Genomic DNA, 26,819 nt, shown 5'->3' with positions numbered 1-26,819 from the left:
AGAATGCTGACTGATGGTTGGGGTTCATGATGCAGAAAAGCAAGGGGGGCCGTGGAGGAAAGGAAAGAGGAATGGAATGCTGCAGAGCGGAATGTACCAGACCAGCTGAAAGTATTCCACGCTGCAGTCTTTTGTTTTATTTCCCACATATACTTGGTGTAGGCAACATTTTTGGGCCCCGAGGGTTGCATGCCACAGTGGGGTGAGGTATGGGAAACACACTGCACTCCTTCCCTCACAAACACATGCACCCTCCCCTCCTTTGGACATGCACCCCTCATTTCACACACATAATAGAAACAAGTATCCAAAATAATAATTGCTCAGTGTGCAAGAATACATCATAATATAAGTTTTTAAAAAGTTGATTACTATTATTATTCATATTTATTTCTCTTTTTAAATCATGTTCAGTTTTACTTTTTAAAACTGCTGCTATATTGGCATCACTCCCACTACTTAGTTTTGTTAAAAATTAATGTTCATTTTGATCTTAGTCCTTTTAGGCAGGCATTAATGGTAGTCATCCATTCCCTTTTACTCTACAATGTTGGTTTTCAGGATGTGAGACCCGTCATCGCCTGATGTTCTGAGATGAGTACTGAACATGCTGGCTGCAGCAGGTGGCCATAGAGTTTGTAGGGCAGAGGACCAAGTTGTTGTGCCTGGCAAGTGTTATGGAAGAAAGTAGAAAGAAGAAATAAATAGGAAGCAGGAAGAGGAAGCAATATCAGCACTGAGCAGAGCACTGCAACTGAGATACTTAAAAGGGAGCAGGGAGCAGGGCAATAGCTACAATTTTGGTGAGAAGTTCAGTGGTGGTGGACTCACTTTTAATTGCAAAGTGCATTGAATTTCCCCCCATCATCATCTGAGACCCTTCTTCATGTGCTTCCTGAGAGGTCCAGAGGGCAGCTACATGAGAATGGGCCTTTTCTGCAGTGGCTCCCCATTTATGAAATGTTGTTCCCAGGGAGGCTCATGTGGCACCTTCGTTACGTGTCTTTAGGCACCTGGCAAAAACATTCCTCTCCTCCCAGGCCTTTGGCTAATTAAACAGTCTATGGCCTTTTAAACTGTGTATGGCAGGGTAATTGTTTTTCTTTGTTATTATATTTTATATTGTAAACCACCCTGCGATCTTTGGATGAAAGGTGGTAGAGAAATTTAATAAGTAACAATAATAGTAAATTGAATGGCCACGGGCAACCAGCAGGCTACAAAGGAAAAGACTTTGAGTTGCCTGCCTGTGATGTGCTAGACTGATATTTTAACTGGGTTTGAAACAGCTTCTTATGTTCCAAAGAATCGTCTCTTGGTACAACAAGAAGCTGTCAAAAGAACAAATTGCATTCAAAAGAAAGGAGCATAAGCTTTCACACGCAGAGGTTTGGAATGGGGTTTCTATAGCCAAGAATCCTCACTGACTGAAGCACTTTTTGACATTACTCTAGCAATGACTCTTTCCTCCTTCAGGCAGGGCCTTAGCTGTTGATGAGCCAGAGATGTCTGCCGCTACGGAGTCTGTGGGATGGCTGGAACCTCTGTTGGTTTTGGCAGCATTTATGGAAAAAAAGGAAGCTGCATTGGTTGGCCCTATATGCTCAACTGTGCTCTGTGAGTGTGTTTGGTAGACCTGGAGCCAACCAGGGTACAAAGTTCTCAAAAATATTTCTTAAAATCTATGTGTATTTTGCATTGCTGAATAGCTGTAGGTTACATTCCTGCTTTCAAAGCACCACTCTGCTCTGATGATTCAACTGATTTTAGTTCAGGTATTTGTCTGAGGTATTTTATTTATTTTTTAATATGCTTTGTGAACAACCTCGAGGCCAAGAGGAGAGAGGTGAGTAAATTGGACACAGGAGCTGTTACTTGAGCCTGGCACCTTATGAGTTGTATCCAGCTGAAGTCTTCGCATTCGTGTTAAGGACTTTCCCTTGCACAGTGTAACTTTCATCCCCTTTCCCTAGATGCCCTCACCCCCAATCTGCTCCAGAATAGAATTGGCAGGCAAGAAGAAGGAGGGGAAGTCCTTGGGCGAACTGGACAACTTGGTTGGATACAACTCAAAGCAACAACACCTCTAGCACTGGCAGGAGTGTCGACTGGCCTCTCTTCTTTCCTCCTAATGTACCTTGTGAATATGTTCTGACCTTTTATTGTTCCCTGTTGAGTGTAGCAATGGGATAACTGATGAGCATCGGGTTTGGTTGTCTCCTGATTAGGATTGTGTTCTCACAATAACGTGTAGCTTCTTTATATTCTAACAGTTTTCTATAACACATCAGTTGTAAAAGACTGCAGTGAACTAGATGGCTTAGTGATGACAAGAAAGTCACAGGTTCCTCTGGTTTAAAGGACAATGTATTCCGCCCATAGACCTCTGCCCATTGTCTTCTCCCTCCCCTTCTTGATTCTCTTTTTCTATCTTACAGTGAGGCTGGCTCCATTCCTAGGTTACACAAGCCTAACTGTAGCTGATGAATATCTTGAAAAGAATTTTATAATTTAAGAAGCTGGGTAACTGCTTAGAAATTGTGCCCCACCCTCTCTTATCAAAGGACCAATATAATGAAATAGACAATATCTCACACACTCTAACAGGATGAAACAATATGATCTGGAAACTGAAACTGCTGTGGGTTTGGAATGGAATTCTTTGGGCTTTAAAGTTGTGGCTTTAGCCGTTGTCTTGTTGGATCAAACTTTGCTATTTTGGAAATCTCTGTTTTTCTTTAATATTCCACTTAGTTGACAAAAGACTTTCACTCTCCAAAGTACATTAAGTGGAAGGGGCATTAAAATGGCGTGACTTGCATTGATTTTGAAAGGGATGTGGTGAGTTTTTGTTTTGTTTTAAAGCTAATTCACAAAATATGTGCTTCGTATTTTCCTCTGTGCTACTTACCTCACCAAACTATAATTTTTTAAAATAAAAGATTGATATGGAAAGGCTACTAGTAGTAGTTCTCTCACACGCTATACCATAGACCATATTTCCTTGCACAAATGCCATTGAGCTCATGTGCCTTCCGTGAAGCACATGCACACTTGGCTACTTGTGATTCCTGGATTTGAAGTGACAAGTATCAGGGTCCCTGTAATATAGGATCATATCAATTTTGACACTGTTGACTCCAAGAGGCTCAAACCACCTCCATTCTTTCCCTGCCAAAAGGCATGTTTTAAGGTGGCTACTTAGAAGGAAATCTGTTAAATTGCCTCTGTCCCTGATAGGCAAGCCTCTGTTCTGGAGACCATTATCTGCTTCTCTGAAATTTGGTATCATGTAAGCAGTGCTTTTTTTTTTCTTTAAAAAAATGTTTAGGGGTACTCACATTGAAATACTGCCTCTCAATGAGGCAAAACTTAGATTCACAAAATGTTTAATGGTATGCATACCCCTGCATTCCCCCAGAAAAAAGCATTGCATGTAAGAATGGTGATTCACTGGGAGAGGGACAAATTCATCAGTCAAAACAGAAAGTCCAGTTAAGTAGTTTACTATAGGACTGCTGTACCAGGCTGTATGCTGGCTGAGGGCAGACTGAAATTGGTGGGGCAGTGCCCCATTTACCTTATTGTCCAGCCTGTGTTGCCCCATCCATCTTACCTTTCCTCCTCCCTACCCTGCTACTCACCCTGACCTAATATTCTTTTCTTTTTCGCTACTGGAGCTGAGGGTTTTGCAAATCTGCCTATCCTCTTTCTTGTGAACCCCTTCAGGTCTGTGGGGAGATGCTCATCAGTGGTCCAATTTCTTACCACACTCCTCCATTCCTTTAGTTATCCCTTAAGTTCTTGGAGACCCATAAGTACTCAGGAAAGATTTTCTAAAAGAGGTAGCTTTTTTCTTATTCCTTAAGCCAGAACATAAGAGCTTGTCTACAAGTTCCACGATGCTCGTCTCTATGCATCATTTGTAGACAAAGAGAGGCCCTGAGTAGACAGAAGCTCCTTGCAACTGGCTGTTGTCTTTCCTTTCACTCAGGCAATGCCCTTTTCTTGGGGACTGAGAATTAGTTTGGAGGTCAGGGAATGGCAGAAGTGGAAGATGCCCTCAAGGCAAGGCCCAATTTGAAGCCTACTCAAGGGAGGCCATGCCTAGAGCTGGGATCTCTCTTGAATTGTTGAGCACTCAACGCTCAAATATTTATCCCATCTCTAGTTCAAGCACTGGCATAATGTTGGGGATTTGACTTGACGAAGTAAACCAAAATTCTACAGAGGGTGGCAATCACTGTACCAGCTTATTGTCCTTGAAAGCCATAGCATTCTCTGTGTCAAATATAGTGATCAGTACCCTTGTACTGGTGCTAGAAACTGACCAGGTCCTAGTGTGTGTTTTTTTTAAAAAAATCATTACTCAAAAAATTGATATATGTTTTCTCTTTTTGTTCTGCTTCTGGCTATTTCAGCGATGTTGCAACTTTGCAATGATTGTGTTGTGTTACGAAGTCTCCGTGTGTTTTAATTTGCTAATCCATCTGAAGAATGCTAGCGGGGAAAAATTAGAAATGACTTCTCTCTATATTTTTATTTTTAGAAAGTAAGCTTTTTTGTTAGAGCTTGTGGTTATATTTAATTAAGAGCACAGTCTTTTTAGGAAAAACAACATTCTTGTTGAAATAGAATGTTATTGCCTATGTTGTGTGTATATTCTAGCTCTCAAGGCAGTGATTCTGTACATGGAAGATTAATATTACCATATTTAATCAATGTCATTCTGTCTCTGCAGCCTAGGTCAATCAGTTTTCAGCTGTCAGAAAGGGACGGCAGAACCCAATGGGCACAATCCAGGATGAAACAAGTTCAAATCCATTAATTCAGTGGGCTGAAGTGCACCTGACTGTTTTGGATTATGGGCGGTGACAAAAAATATACAGCCAAAGTTCAGCTCTAAATCTATTAAAATTTGGTTTACTAAATTAATATGTACTGATGATTATGATGATCTTCACTGATTTTATTTAGAGTGATTGTTTCTGATAAAAATCTCTCTTTCTGTGTTTGAAAATGTATTGGGATGAAGAGATATAAATTTCTGTATAAGTTTTTAAGGTTACAGTTGAAACGTTGAATAAAAAAAGCCATAGGAGATCAAACAAGACTATTGCCCTGGGCAGTAAATTTGAGGCAGCTGTATAGAGTATGTCTAGAGCTTATGTGCAGTGTTGAATGTTTTCCTGTTGAAAGGGGAGATTTGTGAAAATTGCCTCCCACTTCTGTACAAGGAAAACCTCCACAGGAGCAAATAGCCTTCCATGAGGAGAAGGGCACAGTTGGATGCAATTCCTTAGACTGTTTTAGAAGCAATGCTGTATGGCAAAAACATTTGCGTTATGGTCACTTCTCATGTTATATGATGACTAATGCGGCTTTGCTGTTCACCATGCACTTATCATTGCTTGTTTTGACAGAAGTCACAGGCAATTTGTTCACTAACGTATATAAACAATGTTATATGCAATCACATGTTGTCACGTTCACCCTTTATATTTCTGGATGTGTGGGGCTTACAACAGCAAAAGCAATACGAAAGTTAACATTTTCACTAAAGTGAAGAGGAATCTGTGGCCTTCACTTGACATAGCCATTAAATTGCAGTAGGTTATCTCTGTTTGTTGTGGATGTAAGGTGAAGCCTGTTTTGTCTTTTAAGGACGATACCATAACTGAGAACAAAATTGCATTTCTTGGCATTTGTTCCAGACTTAGATGACATACATTTTCCTTCTGCTGCAAAGTTTCCATTTGGAAGGTGTAATCAGAGATGCTTTGAACTAGATGAAGGCTGGTTGTCATGTTTGCCCTGTGGCCGTAGCATGTGTATCTCGATACTATGTTTTAGTATACCAGTCCCTCTGAGTTTAAATAGTAGAGAAAGAATGACTCGGGAAACACACCAGGATTCCACTCCCCGCCCTCTTACGCACTTGTAAGAACAAAGCCTCTTAATATTTGTTAAATTTAGCTGATTGGGAAATATACTCTCTGTGGCTAAGCCTGTAGATGGTTAGGGAATTCAATAAAAGCTATTTGGCTCAGTTCGTAATCCTGGAAACCAACAATAAGGAGACACACCTCTGTTGCCTACGGACTGACAAGGTCATTGGAGGAGGCTGTTCTATGTTTATTGCAGAGACGGGAATTGTGGGGCCCTCCAATTCCTTGCCAACGCTCAGGAATGATTTGAGCTATAGCCTAGTAATATTTGCAGGGTCATCATCCTTGCTCTACTAAAACAAGAGGGAGCACTTCCAAGATGGGGAAAGCGCTGAATATGCATCAAAGCCTTTGCGCCTGAAGAAAAATCACAAGCAGGCTTATTATCAAATTGAAGTCCTATTTGTGTATAGGGCTGCAGTCCGGTTACTGGTGATTAAAAGTAAGCAACAGCTTCTAGAGAGCATTTTGAGACCACTAGTGGAGTGTGTAATCTACTAAATATTGCTGAGGAAGTTTTTCCACATAAGTCACCTTTAAGCCTAGACTTGAAGGTCAGGATGCAACATATCAGCTCAAAGTCATGCAGCTCAGAATGTGGTTAAATGTTGTGAGGAGAGGCAGTGCATAGTTACAAATGCTTTTTGGTAGGACATTTTGTCTTCCTGAAATGAAGGGGGTTAAAACTTATTTTAAGTCCAGGCAATACGATTGAAGTGATTTGTGGAAGGCTGCCATAGTGTGAAAAATGTAAAACTCTTTTATTCTGCTTTTAAATTTTGATACAGTCTTTCTATTTTGAGGATAATATGCTGCATTGGCAGCGGGCTATTAAAGTAACTGAACTATGACTTAATGCCCATAATCACGGGCTTATGCAGCGCCTGCCATATGTAACTGATATCATGAAAATAATCAATTTTTAAGTTTTTCCTATATTACATAAACATGTAATGATTTTTTTATGAAAATGAAAACCAATATTGAGTCTACATGCTCTGCTGTGCCAAGTTACTTACACTTATTATGAGTAATGTAATTATTCAGAGTTGAAAATCTGTCTCTTGTCAGTATGTTGTATGATACCATAAATCCAGGGCTCTAAATGCCTTGTTCGTTCTCTTAGGGTGAGGGGGAGCACTTAACAGGTTTTGTCATTGTGGTGGTTTTCTTTTGTTTTATATCCTCGTGGATCTCATGACTTATACCAAGTATCTTCCTATAATGCTAAATCATGGTGAGCATTTCTAGCTCGGAAGCTGCATAAATAATAAAAACAAGGGGAGAGAAAATATGTATCCAGATTTTCTTCTTGCACTAACACAGAGGTTGTCAACCCAGCACCCCAGACCCTCCCAAGTGTCCCTATTTTCTAGGGACAGCCCCAGATTTTCAGAAGCCATCCTAGTTTCTAATTTGATCCCGGAATGTCCCATTTTTTCTTAGGAAACTTTTCCTTAGGACGTCCCTATTTTCATCATAGAAATGTTGAAGGATATGGAGTCATCTGACCCCTGAGCCATCTGAAGACAGCCCTGAAGTTTTTAAAATGATGATGATTATGATTGAATAGGATGTCCCTAATTCCATCAGAGAAATTTTGGAGGGTATGGTCCCCATGAGCACTATCACCCCATGAAGGTTTCCCAGGCTCTGAGCTTTCATTTTTTAAAAAGAAGTCCCTAGCCTCCATAAAGTTATGGGGCAAAGAGTGCAGGTCCCTTTTAGGAGATTTCTGTGAAAGGAGAGTGAAATAATTTTGGTTGATGTAATTCTTTATACAGTGGTACCTCGGTTTATGAACTTAATCCGTTCCAGAAGTCCGTTCTTAAACCAAAACCGTTCTTAAACCGAGGCGCGCTTTCCCCAATGAGGTCTCCCACCGCCGGTGCACTTCCACTGTTCAGATTCCATTCTTAAACTGAGGTAAAGTTCTCAAACCAAGACACTATTTCTGGTTTTGCGGAGTTTGTAAACCAAATTGTTCTTAAACTGGACTGTTCTTAAACCGAGGTACCACTGTAATTGAAACATCTTCAGACGGAGCATTGATAACAATGTGGGGTTTCTAATGAACAATTCACATCAAGTACATTTATTCTTTCTTGGCTAAATCTAGTTTTACATTTTGCGTTAGCCACATGCCTTCCAATAGGAGTATGCTGCTTTGTTGACTTAGGATATGCCAGCTGATGTGTGAATATTCTCTCTCAACACTAACATACCCCATACGTTACACTTGTTGAACTTTAAATGTTCTGCTTCCTATCAGTGCAGTCCTATCTCCTGGGGCAGATCATGATGCCCTCCAAATGTTATTGGACCACTGACCATTGGCCTTGTTGGATTTGCTTCAGAATTTCATCCAGTTATCATTTGTTGGCATGATTTGTATAAAACAAATGTTTTATCTGAAGTGTGTGTGTGTGTGTGTTCCAAACATTTCAGTCAGACTTCAACTTTAAAACTTTTGAACCATTTTCTCTTTTTGAATAGATGTAACGGGGGGATATGCATTTGGATTTGGCATGAGCCAATCCATCCTGCCTCTACTTTTTAGAAAAGGAATAACACTCCAGGGAAGATAGAGTTTAAATCTGTAAGATGTGCTAGAAGTTGTAGCAATAGTGCTACGTGAGAGAGTACAGAAACACATCCTGATTTTGCAGCTAGAAGGATTATTTTATGAACAGGTGATGGATTAATTATGCACTTAGGACACAGTATTTGTTTTCTTTTTTACATAGTTAATTTGATATTCATATCCATAACCAGCCAAAAACATTTCCTGAATATATACAAAATGAAATGATTGAATATTAAATTTGATATGTGATCATGTGATACATGAACAAGGGACAAATATGAATAAATAAAAACATAGGGAGTGGGGCAAATGTTACAACTGAATATGAATTTTGACTCTGGGTTGGGGTCAGCTATTGCTATGCTATAACTATTAATTTTAGCTTAAGAATTCTTTATTTATGGATCTGAAGTATTTCTCAGTTGTGGTGCCTTATAGGCCTGATTAAGAATTACCGGTACTATTATTGTTGTTGTTTTGTTTATTCTTAACTGTCCTTCATCGTAAGGTTCCTGGGCAGGTTACTTCTGATTAAATTACATTAGTAAAATGCTCTCAGGTGTCAAAGGCCTAGGATAGAGAGGTGCATATTTAACACTGTATGGCAACTACATAATGAAGGTACCATATATGTCTCTGGAGATACTATACAAAATGACTACATCATATAGGTTCAGAGGAAGGAATATTTCCTCATGGGACACTCTTTTAGTTTCTTGTTTTTTGTTTTGTTTTAAGCCCAGTTGTCATTGTTAGCAATGGCGTTCCACATATGACCTACCAGCAAATTTTGAGCCTTTGGGATATTTATTTAATGGGTGGGAGAAACCCTAAAATGCTTCACGGTATGACTTGTTCACTATTGTTTATCTAGACCAAGTTCTTGCTTTGCTGGGTGACCATATTGCTTTGGCATTTTGTGTGACAGAAAAAAAAGAAAGAGCCCTCTATACAGCCCTGATCTTAAAAATAAACTTTTCGTGTTTGCAAATATCAGACGACACAAAGGCACCCTGTGTTTCAGACTGACGTACACTGGGGTTGCTCAATTATGGAGCATCAAATTAAAAATGAACTATATACGCTCAGTACGGGACCCCTGGGGCAAGTGGATGCCCTACTTGGCAGCATTCCTTAGGGGCCTATTTAAATCAGGCCAGGTTACACTACATAAAACTAACTCTGAGTCCCCTAGGTGTGGGCACAGGGGTTTTAAGCTCGAAACTTAGGGAACATAACTACACTAGTGTTAGACGGGTTATCCCATAACCCTTCAACTTAAATCGGCATTTGCTCAATTTCAGCTCTCTAATGAAACTGAACTCGTATTTTCCTGTTTCCTTTTAAAAGAAGAAGGTCATGACCTGAATTGAAAATTCCTGTCTGTCTTCCCTTCTCTGACCCCTGACCTTTTTAAAAAAAAATGTTCTCGTCTTCAGCTGTGCTTGTCATATATAATTTCTGGCCACATTTGTGTCAGTATTCTGCAGCACAAGCCTATACACGATTGTCTACACTGAGTTCAGTGGGAGGTACTCCCGCTATAGGACTACTGTACAGCCTCAAACGTGTTAAGTCACCAACTTCTTTTTTTTTTAAATATTAATTCAAGGCAGGGTTTTAGAGCAGTTGTGCACAGAAATGCCCATCTCCATGCATCATGGCTGGCTACCACATTTTGAACTTGGGGGTTGGGGGGGGGGAATCTGTGACAATGGACATATTGTTGGACTACAACTCCCATTTGCCCCAGGCAACATGGCCAATGACCAGGAGTGATGTGAGTTGTCGTCCACCACCATTTAGACATCTATAGGTTTCTCATCCCTGAAACAAATGTGGATATACACATCATAATATAAAGACAACCCCCATCTAAAGTTAACTAAATGTACCACTGTTCATTTAACTGTTACATGCAGAAGAGAGTTCTTGGTAGAGCCTCAGATGCAGCTAGCCATGACTCAGAGGTATAACAACTAGAGAATGTTTCTCAGGAAAATGCCCTATTGGTTCCATCCTGTAGCAGCAAAACTGAATTCCAGAATAAGCCAAGTAGTTTTGAGGTTTTCGTTCACTAGGGAGAAAACCTATTTTGCCATCACTTAAGGATTTCCTGGATAAAGTCATCTCACAAACCACTCATGGTGGTGGAGTACAAATACGTGATAATACACTTGGAAACTCCCCAAGCAAAATATATTAGGTCTTTGCTTGGGAGTACCCCCAGAAACTCCTGCAGATTATGTTAGAGGAGAAGTAGGATTTATGCTTCTTGAAATAAGAATTGTCGTGGAATTTGTGAGGTACAATCTTAAGCTGAAACATTGTGAATAAAATAAATTGCCTAAAACATATTTTGCAGCGGGGGAGAACTCAGCGCAAATAAATTTGTGACTGTTTGGCATATACATGCACATTTTAAATCATTTCTAAATTTGAAGGCCTATTGGAAAAAAGAAAAGCTATACAAATATTATATGTAGATGTATCTGTTGGTGAACCAGTCCTCAAATTCTCCTGGGTTTTTATAGCTTCATTAAAAAATTGTTCACATTTTGAGATGTTATTTACACAACTTAACTTCTCTTTCTCCCTTTCATTTCCTGGGCCCTAAGACTGAAATCATGTCATCACAGTGACACAGTCCTCATGATTTTGAATATGCATATGGTGTGCATGGTAGGAAAGCTCTGATAATTATTCGCTTTACTGTATTATATTTTAGAGCGCATTGCAGAAATCCAGAGATTACCAGCATCAAGATGTGGATTGTTTGATAATTTTAAACAAAAGCTTTTAGATAAATTTCATCTGAACTAGTGCATTTTCAAAATTCTCTGGTTTTCACCTTCTGTGAATATTAAGAGGGCCCCAAAGAACTACTGGAATGTGCAGATGGAAAATATATTGTCATGTTGTCTTGCATAGAATATCCAAGATCATCCACGGGCATTTTTGCAGTATTAGATGGCATCTACAACATTTGTCATGCTTCATCTTGAAAGGGGGGTAGAAAAAAATCTTTCACAAACTTTTGCTCAGACAGAATACCTTCTTTGGATCAAGTTTTTCTTTTCTCACACAATGTTTCAGCATAAGACAGCCTTTTAGGAAGCGGAGAATACTACCACATGTTGAAGGGAACTTTTGAATCTGAATTTACATGCTATCATAAGCTTTATAGTTGGCAGGTCTTTTTGTCTTTTAATGCCTTCTGACAGTCACATACAACTAGTTTGTATTAATCAACCAAAACAAGACTGGCTTTGATTTTTTTTTTAAAGGAAGAATCCTTAAAACTTGTTAAAAATGAGAAAAAAAATAGTCTGGGTAAATGACCATGTTTTAGCTTCTCCAGTTAGTCTAATTTCCTAAGAAAGCTCTTAGCTGACAGGATATGATGGAAGAAGTGGTTATCAGAATCTACGGTCAGAAGTGATTGGGCAGTTTCCTGCTGAGTAAGCGATGTCTATGCGAGAGAACAAATGTGTTATGTCGTTCCTTATGAACTTTGATTGCAAAGAAAATGGCAATGTATTCCCAAGTTGTGCAGCTAAAAATACGTGAATTATAGCATAAAGTGTTACACATTGCTCAGCAGTGTTGTCAAGCCATATTGGAAGTTTTCAACTGTCAACAGGGTAATTGGATGAAGATTATGGCTCAGAATGCCCGATGCCCAGATGATTTGATCTTGTTGCCAAATCGGTTGGCATGTCGTCCAAGGACCATGGTATGTTCTACTGTGGAATTAAATTTCCCTGCTTTTTTCTCCTTCTGAAAATGATATAACCACAGGCATTGATTTGTACATACATCATTTCAAACAATGCCGCCAGTATTCTTCTGACGTCCACAAAGTGTATTTAAAAAGCTACGGGTGAGAAGACAGACACCAAGAGGCTAAGTGGTTCTGGCACATTGTGCTTGAACACCTGTTCAATAACCAGGAATGAGACAGCTTCAGATTTCCATGCCTTTGTCACTTCAAATTAGACTCATGACCTCATTTTAATTAGTCCGTGCTTACATTTATTAATATGATTGCTGGGGGTCTGGGAGCAGATATGAATAGTCTCATTAACATTCAGTAGCAGGGGTCTAGCAACAAAAGAAAACAAGAAAATAGTCCTCCTCATTGGATGGTCAGTGTTACATTTAAGTTTTTCACAGGTGCACCACTAGTCAAGTCTAGTAGGTTTGCTACAGGGTTACAATTTACCCATGAAATAAGACTATGTACTACAACAGTTCCCTAGGTGTAAGTGAAGATATCTGTTGAGCTGGGTTGGATCTACACTGACCTGTGTAACATTATTAGAACAGGGTAGACTTGTAAAATAACGAGTTTCTTACCTCTGCCGAAATGCTATTACCCTACTGCTAGTTGCTGGTTTCTCTGTAGCAGTCTCTGGTGTCACATGTTAATAACGCATTATGAACATTAAAAGTAGAACGTCATGTGGCCATATGGTTATCAAAACCATTTCTTAGCCCCTCCTTAATGAGTGTAGATCTGCCCCTGGAGTCAATTAACACAGTGCACTAGTAGAATATAAAACAAATATTTCCTCGCCTTGCCCCTCATGCCTCCTGTGCTGATTCCAAATCTGCTCTGGAGGGTCAGGAGAACCCCAGAACAGTGCACTATATTTCTAAGATCTAACTTTTATTGCCCTTAGAAAAGCCCTTCATGATCTTTGTTTCTAAACAATGCCTTCAGCCAATTTGGAGGGAAAGTATAAAGGGATTCCTTATGTCCAGCAGGCATGCATTTGTAGTACTAAGGAGGTGCATTATCTTTTGCATTGCCCCATCTTACAGCTCATATTTGAGAGCAAGAGCTGGCTGGTCCCTGACTGATGTTGTTTGTGATGTGTTGGCAGACCACAATAGATTCATGACAAACAAAGTTGCATCCTTTGGCAGTAGCATCTTAAAAATTCGCCACAATTTTCTAATGATGTTTGCCGTGCACAGCAAAGAGGACCATCCACAATAGTATTTTGATGTTGTTAGTTTTGGTTTGTATTCATAATTAGTAATGCTATTATTAGTGCTATGTCTTGTCCCTCTTTCTCTGGTGTTTGTCCTAGCAGGAGTTTAGATTTGCTACCGATTTGTGATTGTAGGTACTTGAATCATAGAGTTGGAAGGGACCCTGAGGCTCATCTAGTCCAACCAATGCAGGAATAGGCAGCTGTCCCTTACGGGGATCAAACCTGCAACCTTGGCGTTATCAGCACCTTGCACTATTCCCCTGTTTTGTAACAGCCATTGTGCCACAGACATATAAAATCCCTGGCTCACAGAAAGGTGGAGTATTCAAATTATGTAAATAACGACAAAGTATATAAAAATCAAATATGGTCAGGCACAAATGCAGCTTATGAATACATTTCCTTTAAAAAGTTAAGCTATTTTAACATGGGGAGGTAAAATCATTTGAGGAGTTTTAACCCTGAATCCAAATTTCTGTGCGTTTTCAAAAATAAAAATGCCTCTGTGCCAAAGCAAACAATTAAAAGATATCTGTACTCCAGTGCCAACCACTGTCAAGACCACGGCAGGGACTTGGCCTACGCACCAGAACAAAGAAAGGAACTGCACAGAGATTAGTGCGACCTACAAAAGTTACCCATGGCACCTAAGCTGCCCAAGGAGGTCATGTGAATGAAGTCTGATTACCCCTTGCTCTCTCCAAGAGTATCCAGGCCAGGCACCTGTTTCTTTGCTTCCAGCAACAAAGGGGCTCAGGGGGTTCTGCTCCTCAATGCAGACTCACTTCACCTAGCCTTTGCCAGAGCTTTTCTTCATCTCATCCGCACTTGCTTTGCCTTGCCAATGCTGTTTGACCCACGCTGATTGGATGGGAGCCAGATCTGATGGCCTCCTGACTTCAATCTTGTCAAGTCTGCTTTTTAAAAAATAAATATAAATAAATTGGTTCAGTATAAAGAAATAATTAGAAAGGTGGAATATGATTGAGTGGCACCTATATATGTACACATCATGGTCTGGCTCTCTTACAGCGCGGCGGAAATGTGGTGACGTGTAATGGGATCTGGTTGCAGGGATTTCAAAGCCTCTACTACTTTTCACTTGGAAATTAAGCCCTAAAAAATCAATAATAGAGCTTCAATATTGGGTTGTATATAGTATTTTCATTGTGGTTTTACTAGACCTGTAAAATGCCCACTGTGGAACAGTATCACAAGGAACTAATTCATGGTGCTGGTTTAAGATCCAATGTGTGCTTAAGAATTTGCGTGGAGGGAGACTTCAGAGTAGTGACAGACCCATAGAGGTTTTCGTGTTTAAAAGAGCTCTCTTTCTTCAAATGAAAGGCAGGGTAACTAGAAACTAAACTATAATAAGGTAGGTATTGTAGGATTTGAAGCTTCGAATTACCTTTTTGTGGCTGTGTGAACTGCAAAGGGAAACAGGGCTAAGGGTCCTAGCTCCACCACCCCACGCTTTCAGGCAGCTGATGCAGCTGACTTGCTGGAAAGTAACAGACTTGTGGTAAAACAAGATTTAGTAATAACAAAAGAGCTCAGCAGATGCATTAGGAGGATTAGGTACGTTGGGCCAGCAAAGTATTGCTTTGGTTTGAGCTTTCTGATTGGTCTTGTAAACTGTAATCTGGAGTTCCCATGAACCCATGGAAAGAATATAAGACAGAACGTAGGATCAAAAGGGAGAACATAAGATGGGAAGGAAGGTCCATCTAATTCTTTGCTGGTTTCTGTCCCCTGTGGCCAGCCAGCAAATGCCTTTAGTTTCACACATATAGCATGCTAGGGACCATGTAGGGGGAGAGATGAGATTCAGGATTTCAAGGCGAAGCCAACTAATTTTCATTTTCTGAGACAATGCATGAACTGAAACACAGCCACTCTTCAGAATTCATGCCTCTGCGAATTTTGCAATGCAGTTCTCCGACCAAGAAATGGCTGCTATGTTTGGCCTCCACCTCTCATAAATATTGGTAGGTTTTCGTTTTCCACGGATGAAGGACATTTCAGCCAGGGAAAGGCTAGTGTTTTCCTCCTACACATCTCCCTCCTTCATTCACAACCACACAACCACACACACACACACACACACACACAGAGAGAGAGAGAGAGAGAGAGAGAGAGAGAGAACACTCAACTTTCCTCCAATGGTCATTTATATCCACCCTCATCCTCCATGGGAACGGAAAAGTAGGAATGAAATAAGAATAGTGAATGAGATGGTGAGAATCACCTCCCTGTTTTCTATTGGTGGAGAGTTCTGCTAGATCAAAAACCTTTCTCTGATCAGGTCAATTTTGGAAACAACCCCTTCTTTCTCTCCATTGAGTTCTGTATCTAGACTATGCTGACTGAGGCGACAATGCATTAATGACATAAATTCCTGCTTGACCCTTCCCTCCCACCAGCACACACCCCTACTATTATTCTTTCCTTGTACAGAAAAAGTTGACTGAAGTATTATTTTTATTGTCGTATGGCTGATTGTGCAAATATTTCTTTAAATGTTGTGGCAGTTTATGTTATGGGGCAGCATAGGTAAAGTTAAGGGGACCCCTGACCATTAGGTCCAATCATGACCGACTCTGGGGTTGCGCGCTCATCTCGCTCTATAGGCCGAGGGAGCCGGCGTTTGTCCGCAGACAGCTTCCGGGTCATGTGGCTAGCATGACTAAGCCGCTTCTGGCGAACCAGAGCAGCACACGGAAACACCATTTACCTTCCAAATGCCATAAATAAATAAACAACATAGCAGGTAGCTCAATCCTATAAGGCAAATTTTATCCTATGTCATCTTGGCTAAAAATGCATCTTTTGCCTAGCAAGTAAAGCAGATTTGGCCATTTCTTGCCTCTGCTGACAAAATTGTCACACCAAGCATTTGGTCAAAATAGCATGCCTGTCTGCTTTTCCTTTCTTGTGTCAAATTCTCCAAAATAATTACATGTGCTGGACATATTTGTCCACATTCTAATGTTTGAAACCAAAGTTTACTCGAGGTAAGTTTAATACAGCATCTTTCTTGCTGTGGTGCAACTGTTTGGAGCCTATAATCTAGAAAACAGTTATCTATAATTCGCATTTTACAATAGCACGTTCCCTGTTTGCTCAAATAGATGCTCTGTCTGTTTGCCCTGTGCCAGATGCTCTTCAAACAAAAGGAGGTGGTTGCCAAATGACTTAGCATGCAGTTAAAATAGCCTCCAAAAGTGATTACTGTATATCTAGCATCTGGTCCAAAGACAGAAGGCATCTGCTGTCAAAGATTAGGGCTGATTTTGTAGTAGTTTCTATAATGAGCTAAATAACCTTGCCTCAGATTCTACTGATGTGAAAGCAAAAATCCATTGTGGATGGCTTGAAAAAGAAAATCTCTGTAGCCAGTGCCTGTTAGTGCCATGGGGGATACAGATGCCTCTTTTTGATGCCCTTGGTAAATACATCCTTTGAGCACAGAGGCACAGTGAGAATGAAAGTTTAGCCTTTTTCAGGTACAGCTAAGAGAAAACCATCAGCTGTATGAAGTCTGACAAAACTCTTCAGGAATGTTCCTAGTTTGCACATCTGTAGAAACTTCAGTCATTAAAAACTATAACTGTACAGAAATGTCAAATTCAGATTTACAGTCTCTCTCATTTAGAGGTGTTGACTCAATCCACTGCAGAGTACTGTGGGTATTTAAATAATTAATCGGAAGATCACAAAATTAGAAGATAGGATTTCACACACACACACAAAAAATTCTAGTCCGCTAGGAGGCCTATAATTTCCCACATAGCTGGAATACGTCAGTTGGAAGCAGTGTCTGGGTGGAAATCACTTGAATTTCTGGGAGAATCATGGCAACCCATGTTGGAAGTCTTGATTTTGCTGAATTTCCTTAAAAATAGCTCAAAGACTAGACTTTATATATATATATATATATATATATATATATATATATATATATATATATATATATATATTGAGATTTTGCAAAAAAATGTCAATGGCATTTGTGTCCAGATTTTCACCTTTGGAAATATGGCAACCCTATATTGATATATAGAAAGACATAATATCCTCTTATCAGTAATCAAGATACCCATCCTATCAGAACACAGCAAACTTCAAAATCTGCTTTAAATTAATTGCAGCAAGCACATGAGACAATCCACCATTTTGTAAGTAGACTGTTCTAAAAATGAGTAAGAAAATACCGGTAAATATGTTTTTCCAGTAACAAGCCAAATTCTATTCTATGAAACCTTGCAGTTTTGGTGGTAGAAATATAATGCTCCTAATCAGTGGTAAGGCATAATAAATAACTTGTAATAAAGGAAACTGTTTGAAAACTGTAGTATCATCTTAAATCACTTAGAAGAAGAGAAAATGCATTTTAGAGAAAACAATAGAAATGATGCTTTATCTTCTTAAAATGAACACCTGATGCCTTCACAATGGTTGGTATGTGGAGCTGCAGGCAGAAAAAAGAATTGGATGTCTCCACTGATTGAAAAACCTGTCACCCAATATATTAGCACAATGTGTCGTCACCAACACCATGCTTATTCTGTAGCATTTGGAGGTGAGGCACATGTATGGACAAACTAGGATTGCTTTTCCAGATGCAGTAATTGGCCAGCATTTGCCTGTTTCCTTATATCCTCCCTTTCCTTCAGCATAGAACCCAAGTCTCTGTGTACATGAGGTTCCCAGGCAAATATGCATGCAGACACTGACCAGACCCAGACTTAGTAAGCTTTATCAAGGTGATGGTATCATGTGCCTTTGCAGGCGTTCCTCTTTCAGACAAATGTTTCATGCGGTGGAAATGGGGGCTACTCAACATTTCTGTGAAGTGCCCTACAGAGATTTGTGTAACAGATCTTTTCCTTCTAAAATTCCCCTCCTCTGAACTTCCCCTAATTTTGGATTTGTAATTACTTCTTGTTTCTGAAATGACACTTTAGGAAAACGATACTTTAGGAATCTTTCATTGTTGGCTTTAAAAAATCTCTAAACTTTATTCAGAATGCGATCTATTTTCAGCAGCTTCCATTCCTTTGTCTCTTCCTCCCTCTACATTCCCGATGCACAAAGCTGCAAGGATTAAACACTGCAAAACAGAAGCAATCACGACGTGATCTTATTGGGCACATCACCGATTGAAGCGCAATCCCTTTTTGTACGGCATTTTACCAATATACATGTTTGCACATCAGTAAAAGATAGCACAAAAGGGATCTTTTCTGAGTTACCTAGAAGTATGAATGCATCATGGTTGCCTTTCGGGAGCATTTTAGTAAGGTGAATAAGAACACCTGTAATGCAAGGAGAAGCACGAAGAAACCGATAGATCTGAAATATGTAGGAAATTGTACATGTTCTAAATCCAGACTAAATTTTCCCCTACTTCCCGTTGTGTTTTAAGTTGCATTCATATATTGCTCTGCAGACCAGAGAGCAGGTAGGGATGTCTCCACCTGAGACCCATCCCCCAATTTCTTTGCCTGCCTCAAATTCCAATTCACTGAAGTTGCCTTCTGCGCATGCACAATGGCTGCCTGAACTATACACACCTCAGCTTAACCACGGCTTCTGCTTTCCAATTGGATGGAAACTGATTTGCAGGAAAACACATCAAATAGCAGCATTCCTCAAGCAGTTACCTGCAGATTGTGGCTAATGTCATGTAGCCTCTGCTTCAAACTCTAGTGGTGGGAACGTGCTGGAGCAACACAGCCAGGGCCGGATTTAGGTTTGATGAGGCCCTAAGCTACTGAAGGTAATAGGGCCCTTTATATGTCCAACTGTCCTTTGTCAACAACAAATTTTCACTTTTTTGTGTGTTGAATATAAGCTATATGGTAATTTATGGACCTACACAACACAAACCCCTGTTGCTGTATGTAGGTTTTATTTTATTTGTTTTTTATCTTATATTTTGGAAATATACATCCAGTTGTTTTTTTCCTTTAAATTTTTTTGGGGCCCCCAAGAGAGTGGGGCCCTAAGCTATAGCTTGTGTAAATCCAGCACTGAACACAGCTGTGTATACAGCCTCAGTTTCTCAATCACACACTTTCCCTCAAGATAGCTAACTTTCTAACACTGTGGAAGCAAAAGATCCTCATGTTAAAACAAAACTGTCGGGGATTCTGATGAACAACAGCAATATCTTGCCTGGGCCACTTCTACTTTTGTAAAGAGAGGTCCGAGAAATTACTTTATGCTGATGTTTGTTTTTAAAGGCTTTGATAGGCAGTATCAGACACCTGCAAAATTGAAACCACAGATGCTCGTTTTATGAGTGTAGAGAGAAAATGCAATATTAATAATCTTATATTAATCTAGCACCTTGGTTTCGAAATGATATTGAAACCAGATTTAAGAAATTACTCTAGGGAATGACCCAAAATTAGTTTCCTAACCAAATGGCCTTCTGAGTCACATGGAATAGGGAATGCATGTCCATTTGGGTGGTCCCTACCACATCAGCTGTACTGAGATGTGCAGGGTTCACCAGGGTTGTGTGCAGGGAAAGTGTGTACCCGTGTCTCCCCACTTACGCAGGGATTACATTCTAGGCCCCTGCACGCATAAGTGAAAATTGCGTTAAGTGGGAAGCACCCTCTAAAAAGTCTCTAAAAACCCATTTTGTCTTGCTCTCCAGCTCTTGCTCCCACCTTCTATCCACACAACTGTCTCTTTAAATAAAGTTGAAGCTTTGGGGCTGGTTGGCGGATGCTGCTGCTGTGCTGTCCCATGCATCAGCTGCTAGGCAGGGAGGCTGAGCAGCCTAAACAAAACCCCACTGCACCTCTGGTCTCTTTGGGGCTTCCTCCCCCTCATTGAAGTACTTTTCAGGCTCCGGGGGGGCGTCTTCTCACCATTTTCAGGTTTTAATCTATTTATTTATTTCCCAGACCACACATATATGTGCTTGTGAATCATTAATACCTTCATCATATATATTTTTCCGTTTCTGAAGAAGTGTCTGTCTGCTGTTGCAATTTGTTTTATGCGAATCATTCTGTACAAGTCTTCTTCTATCATGTTCAACAATGTATAATTGAATAATTTTTCATTTAGCCTTGGCAGAAAAATAATTGAAATACTTGATCATTATTTTCTACCAGAAAGCATTTAAATTGTTGGTTTTCTATTTCTGCTTCTACATTTGCACCCATCTATGAATTAGTTAACAACAAGCCAAGCATAGTCTTTGACCATAAGAAATGAAATTTCAGTATGGAAGACTGAAGCTGTCCTAAAAAATAAATTGTGCTCTAATAACTTTAAACCACAAACCTGCTTGAGTGCTTATAGAAAATTACAGAATTCCAATACTTTTGAACTGCTCTGTGTTTTACATGTAACTGTAAAAAGTTCAAACAAAAGTCTGATTTGCACTTTGAAAAGCTGCTTGCATGACCATAAAGTTCTGTTTCAATCAAGGCCAAGGTAGTAATGCGTTCAAACCAGGCTGGATTGTTGTATTTATTAGTCTAACCTAAATGTAGAAGACAAGTCAAGAGACTAAGCCAGAGGAGAAGCAGGTGGGGTAAAAACAGAAGTACTTCGGTATTTTGTAACTTGTTTAGACATGCAGATGCAGCGTTTGATTAATGCACATCAAGTGGTGATTTGTATTTGTGAAGTGAACCATCACAAATATACTGTGCATATTGCCTATGATTTGCAAGTTCTTTTTATTAATAAATAATTAAATAATTGATCATACAAAAGGCAAAACACAGAGTAGACATACGGAGGCACAGTCAGTTGCAAATTTCATCAGTGAATATTTTCTTTATACTTTAAACTACAAAATTAAGATTTTTCCTTTGTTTCCTTACTTTTATTTCCTTGGCTTATTCACATGCTCACAACGTCATGAACTCAGCTCTGCCAGCCTCTTGCCTTACCTCCCCTACCAAATATCCCCTACCGTATCCCCTCTTTACACAGTTGTTTAATATTTTTGTGGATTTTTAATTACCCCAGTCAGTTTCATGAGTTCCAACCAAGCCCAGCACCAGCTTTATGGGGACTCTTGGGCACTGGGCATCGGTGAGCCTCCTGCCCCCATCTTTCTTCCTCAAACCACACTCCTTGTCCACCCTTGGTCCCACCCCTTACCTTTTCCTCTCTGCTTCTTCATGTTCTCAGATATTTCTACCCTTTCTTCTTCTCCACCCCTCCTTCCACTTTCTTTCATTTTATGGTATTGCCTTTTACTCTCCCTATCGCCTTCCCCGCCTTTTTTACTCAATTTCTTCTGTCTTGCATCACCTTCTGTGCCGCTTCCATTCACCTCGCTGTGATTCTTGCCCCCTCCCAATGTCACCTTGCATGAAATACTGGACCAGATGTACACAGTAGCTTCAGCAACTGTACACAGTGGCTTTAGGCAACTAAAACAAGAAAAGAGGACAACTAGGCTCACTGCAGATGAATGCCACATAGTTGGCACCATCAGAGCTGATGAAGTGGATGCACATAACCCCATTCCATCCCTTCAAATCCATTTTGGGTAAGGAGACACTACAAGCAGTTCTGATATTGCTGGTTATTGTCTTTCACTGGATTGGAGCATTTATTTTGGAGGGGGTTAGTATTTTTCTCCCTGTATGCAACTATTTAATTGCCACAGTGAAATAATTGACATGGTAATTTAATGTGATAAATGGTCATATTGTTCAGCCATAAAATTGGACAAGATTAATGATTAGGGCTGGTATAATTAAAGTATGGTTAACTATTAGTACTTGCACTTCAATAATTCCACAATTCAGTTCCTGATAAAAATTTGGTTTTTAACACGTCCTATTGCTAAATATAATGCTAAGTACTACAAATGTTCCGCTGTGGAAAGGCACCGCAGTTGAGAAATATATTCGTGTTGTTCTTAATCAATGTTGCTCTTAATGAAGGAAAAAACAGCATTAAAAAGAAAATAGAAGTTACTTCTTTTGTTAAATCTATTTGTTTGTGCTCTGTACTACTTGTAACAATGAAGCAGAAATCAACAGATTCTTGAAAGAAAGAGACATTTTAGTATATAATTCTGCTACACATTTTGTTGTTTTACAAGTTACTGTTAATTTCCACTTGCTTCCAAAAACTTGAACTGCTTGAATAAAAGTAACAGGAAGACACAGGCAGCTGTATTATTCTGTTCATTGTGCTATGAAATGCCTGTCAAGACCTTTGCCAGATTGTGGCTTCCCTGTGCGCCCTAACTTTTTCCCAAGCACGTTCAAGTCTTCATGGGAAAACAGGAGTTTAAGTTGTTCGTCGAGATCAGCAGTCTCCTGTCACTCAGGCATCAGCAGCTTGGAACTGATCTATGTAGGGATGTTGGTCAAGCGAACTGAAGTATTTGGGCCAGTTTTATTGCATATTATGCCGGGTTGTTTTTACTACAAATTATAAATACTAACAAGAAGCAGTTTGAGTGTGGTTAGGACTAGCTATTCCTCCATATATTAGGGCTAGTAGCATGTGGGAGAGATGGTTAAGGATGGATGAATCTATTTTCAGTCTGTTTATAAAGTTATGTATGGAATAAAGAAAGTGGATAGTTCTTCTCCCTTTCTCATAGACTAGAATTCATAGACTTCCAATGAAGCTAAATGTTGGAAGATTCAGGACAGAGAAATAAATAAGTACATCTTCATGCAGCCCATAATTTAACTATGGAACTTGCTCCCACAGGGGGCAGTGTTAGCCATAATCACATGGACGGCTTGCCATGATGGCTATGCTCTGATTCCACAGTTAAAGGCAACATTATTTCTGAATACCAGTTGCTGGAAGACACAGGAGTGGAGAGCAACTCTTGAGCTCAAATCCTGCTTGCTGGTCTCCCACAGGCATCAGGTTGGCCACTGGACTCCATGGGCCATTGGCCTGATCCAGCAGGCTCTTCTTATGTTCTTAAGCATAAACACAGGTAGGCAAATAGTATTAAAATGTTGATCCTCTTAGCTTATTTTCTTGTATATTCTGGATTCATTGCCTCCTTAGGCAAATGCCCACTGAGAGCAGCGGATTAACTGTGGGTCTGTTTGTAGTGGATTTTGAAAGTTGCAGAAGTGATTGATGATCTAGATGCCTTTGGAAAGCTAAGAGGTAGAGAAGAAAGGGATGCCAAAAGCAGCAAATGAAGCTTAAGGGTCTAAATATATGTGGTATTAATAACATGATTAGCATTGGGTGTTCTCCTCTCTTAAAAAAAATAAGTTAATTGCTGGGGCGGAGTGGCATTCCACAGATTGTGGCTGGGATTGTGATAATAAATTGCTGAACTTTTAATAACATTGGCTCACTAGGCTTTACATTTAATTTTTAAAAACACATGACGTGATTCCTAATAATGTAATTACCTTCCTGTGTAGTGACTTGGGCCCTTAGAGTTGCAGGTGATGGGGATCAAACTGAACTCAAGGGTACAGAATTTTTCATAAAGTTAACCAGATAATTTTCAAGGCTTCTGCAAGACCTACCTTCCAAAAGCATTATCCTACATTGAGAATCATAGGGCTGTTTACAATATATATAAAATACCATAATAACACACACAAAAACAATACCCACCCACCCCAGTTTAAAAGGCCATAGATTGTTTAATTTGCCAAGGGAGAAGAGGAATGGTTTTGTCTGGCACCCAAAGATATGTAATGAAGGTGTCAGGTAAGCCTTCCTGGGGAGAGCATTCTACAAATGGGGAGCCACTCTAGAAAAGCCAGTTCTCGTCTTCTCACACACACACCCCCGAAACTCTCATGGAGGGATCTCAGGAAGGTCCTCAGATGATGATTGCAGGGTCCATGTTGGTCCATATGGAGACATGCAGTCCTTGAGATATTGTGGTCCTGAGCTGTTTAAGGCTTTATAGGTTAAAAACAGCACTTGGAGTTGGGCCTGGAAACTAACTGGCAGCCAGTACAGTCAGGCCAGAATTTACATTAGATGTTCAAACTGTCTTGCCCTGGTGAACAACCTAGACCCTGAATTCTGCACTAGTGGAAGTTTCCAGACTGTCTTCAGAGGCAGCTCTTTGTATAACGCGTTGCAGTAATTTAACCTAGAGGCTACCAGAGCATAGATTACAGAAGTTAGGCTATTCCTGTCCAGACAGTGGTGAAGCTTGGGCCACCAGCCCAAGACGATGGAAGGCACTCTGTGCTACTGAGGTCACTTGAGCCTCAAACCAACAGCAATGTATCCAGACGTTACTCTAAGGTGTGTACCTACTCCTTCAGAGGGTGTGCAACCCAATCAAAAACAGGCAACCTCCCTCCATCCAGTCTAGGGAACCGTCCACTAGCAGTGCTTCAGTCTTAACTGGGTTAAGCTTCAGTTTATTGGCTCTCAACCAGTTCATTACCAAGGCAAGACAATGGTACAGAACATCCACTGCCACACCTGCAGGTGCAAAGGAGAAGTAGAGCTGTGTGTCGCAAGCATATTGCTGACAACATATTAAGAAATTCTAATGAGGCAGTCATATGAAGTCTAGAAAATGGAGCATCCTTTGCAGTCTTTTTTTGGATTAAAAAACAACTTGGAGAATATTGCATACAATGTAGACCTCTAGACCATGGGTTTTAATCTCATTATACATGATAATTGCTGTTACAGGGATGTTGGGAGTAATACAAACACTACTTTGTCAATTGTTACTATAACTGAAGTGAGGCTTCATTTTAATGTTTTAATGTTGTATTTTAATCTTGTTTTTTTAAGCTGTATTTCAATCAATTGTTTGTATATTTGGTGTTAGCCTCCCTGAGCCCGGTCTCGGCTGGGGAGGGCGGGGTATAAATAAAATTTATTATTATTATTATTATTATTATTATTATTATTATTATTACTTTTTAAAAAAGTTTCCTTCTGACCTTACTCCTCTCCATCCCCCACCATGTTTGTACATGCATGTCTGCTAATTAAGGATAACATTTCATACATTTAAGAAGTGGACTTCAGCCCATTTTTTGCTGCAACAGACTACCCTGCTTGTATCATTCCACCCTCCCCCCACTGTATTAATTCTGAATGAACTAAGCCTTTCATACACCTGTTGGGCATACAGTCCCTCCATCTGCTCTGCACCTTCCATCGGCTTCCTCATATCATCTGAGACATTGAGGAGGATGGTGTCCAGAATATATAATAAGACCTTTTACCCTATAACATAACTGTCAGAGGCAGTTTGCCAGTTGATAGTTATTTGTATGTATGTTTAATTACAAACTGCTTTAGCAATTCATATAATATCTGCAAGCATGTACGAGTTAAATGTTCCTCATGAGCAAGCTTTTCCTCATGCGCTGTTTCCCCTCATTTCCAGGCGCAATAAGCTGTGCTCTCCAAGAAATTTAATTTGTTCTTTATGCACGAGATTGATAGGTCAAATCTTTTCATGGATTAAAATAGCATTTATAATCTACTTTGGATCACAGTCCTGGCCCTTTCCTTTCTTTTTTGTATATTGGCAGCTTTTGACAATATAATAAATCATGCAGAAGGGACATTAATTTTGAAGAGACACTGCTGGGTTACTATGAGCTCTGTTTTGGCACAATTGATGTATTCTCAAGCTCACAACAATTTCATTCCACTTGATTTCTTTTTCTTTACATATAGCTTTTCTGGGCTCTTTATTCGGATTGTATTATGCTATGTGCTTTTGTTAAAACTAGACTGGCCACATAAGATGGCAAGTCATCCTTGCCATGATGTTTTATCCCTAAGCATCATTTTGTTCTTGCAGGAGTCTCCTGGGAACTTGCATTGGGACACTGAGTAGGCACCAAACGATATTCTCATCCACTTCAATAGAATTTTAGTGAAGTGTAGCTACTCCCAAGGTCACTGTGGAACAGACTGTTTTCTTCCGGTCTCTATGTAAGACGATTCTCCTGCTTTCTCTCCCTCCTGTCACTATATATAGCATTCTTTCCTTGGAGGCAGTTTTAAAGTGGTGGTGCCTCTTTAATGGTTTGTTTTCACCTCAGCAAAGGGCATCTCCCAAGTGACACTGATAGGTCTCCCCAGCCATCAAAATGTCTCCTCATGGCAGGCTCCCTCTAAGCCTTTCAAGCATTGTATGTCTTGCTTCTGTGGCTTCTTGGCTTGTCGTATGTGTCAGACTGAAAAATCAAAATACTGTTCTACCCATACCAGAAATGTGGTTCAGGTCCTAAATAGCCTAAAAAGAGAAAGTACTCAAATTGAGGGAAGGCCCTCAGTGGTAGGATCAGGGAGGCCCAC

General features: G+C 39.9%; 1 protein-coding gene and 1 long non-coding RNA gene across 2 annotated transcripts in view; one reads left to right on the top strand and one right to left on the bottom strand.

The window, feature by feature from the left end:
• Positions 1-26,819, top strand: part of MID1 (midline 1) — a 267,098-nt gene that overhangs the window by 28,581 nt on the left and 211,698 nt on the right. The gene's annotated exons all lie outside the window — the stretch shown is intronic.
• LOC310761757 lies at positions 14,396-21,915 on the bottom strand. Its single transcript, XR_014547704.1, has 3 exons — positions 21,810-21,915; positions 14,950-15,038; positions 14,396-14,452 (listed from the first exon to the last, which is right to left on the bottom strand). It is a non-coding gene; the product is annotated as an uncharacterized lncRNA (long non-coding RNA).

This window comes from Podarcis filfolensis, assembly GCF_964270895.1.
Source record: "Podarcis filfolensis genome assembly, chromosome: 4".
NCBI lineage: Eukaryota > Metazoa > Chordata > Lepidosauria > Squamata > Lacertidae > Podarcis > Podarcis filfolensis.
The sequence above is the reverse complement of the archived record's forward strand: the minus strand, read 5'-3'. Positions and strand labels throughout refer to the sequence as shown.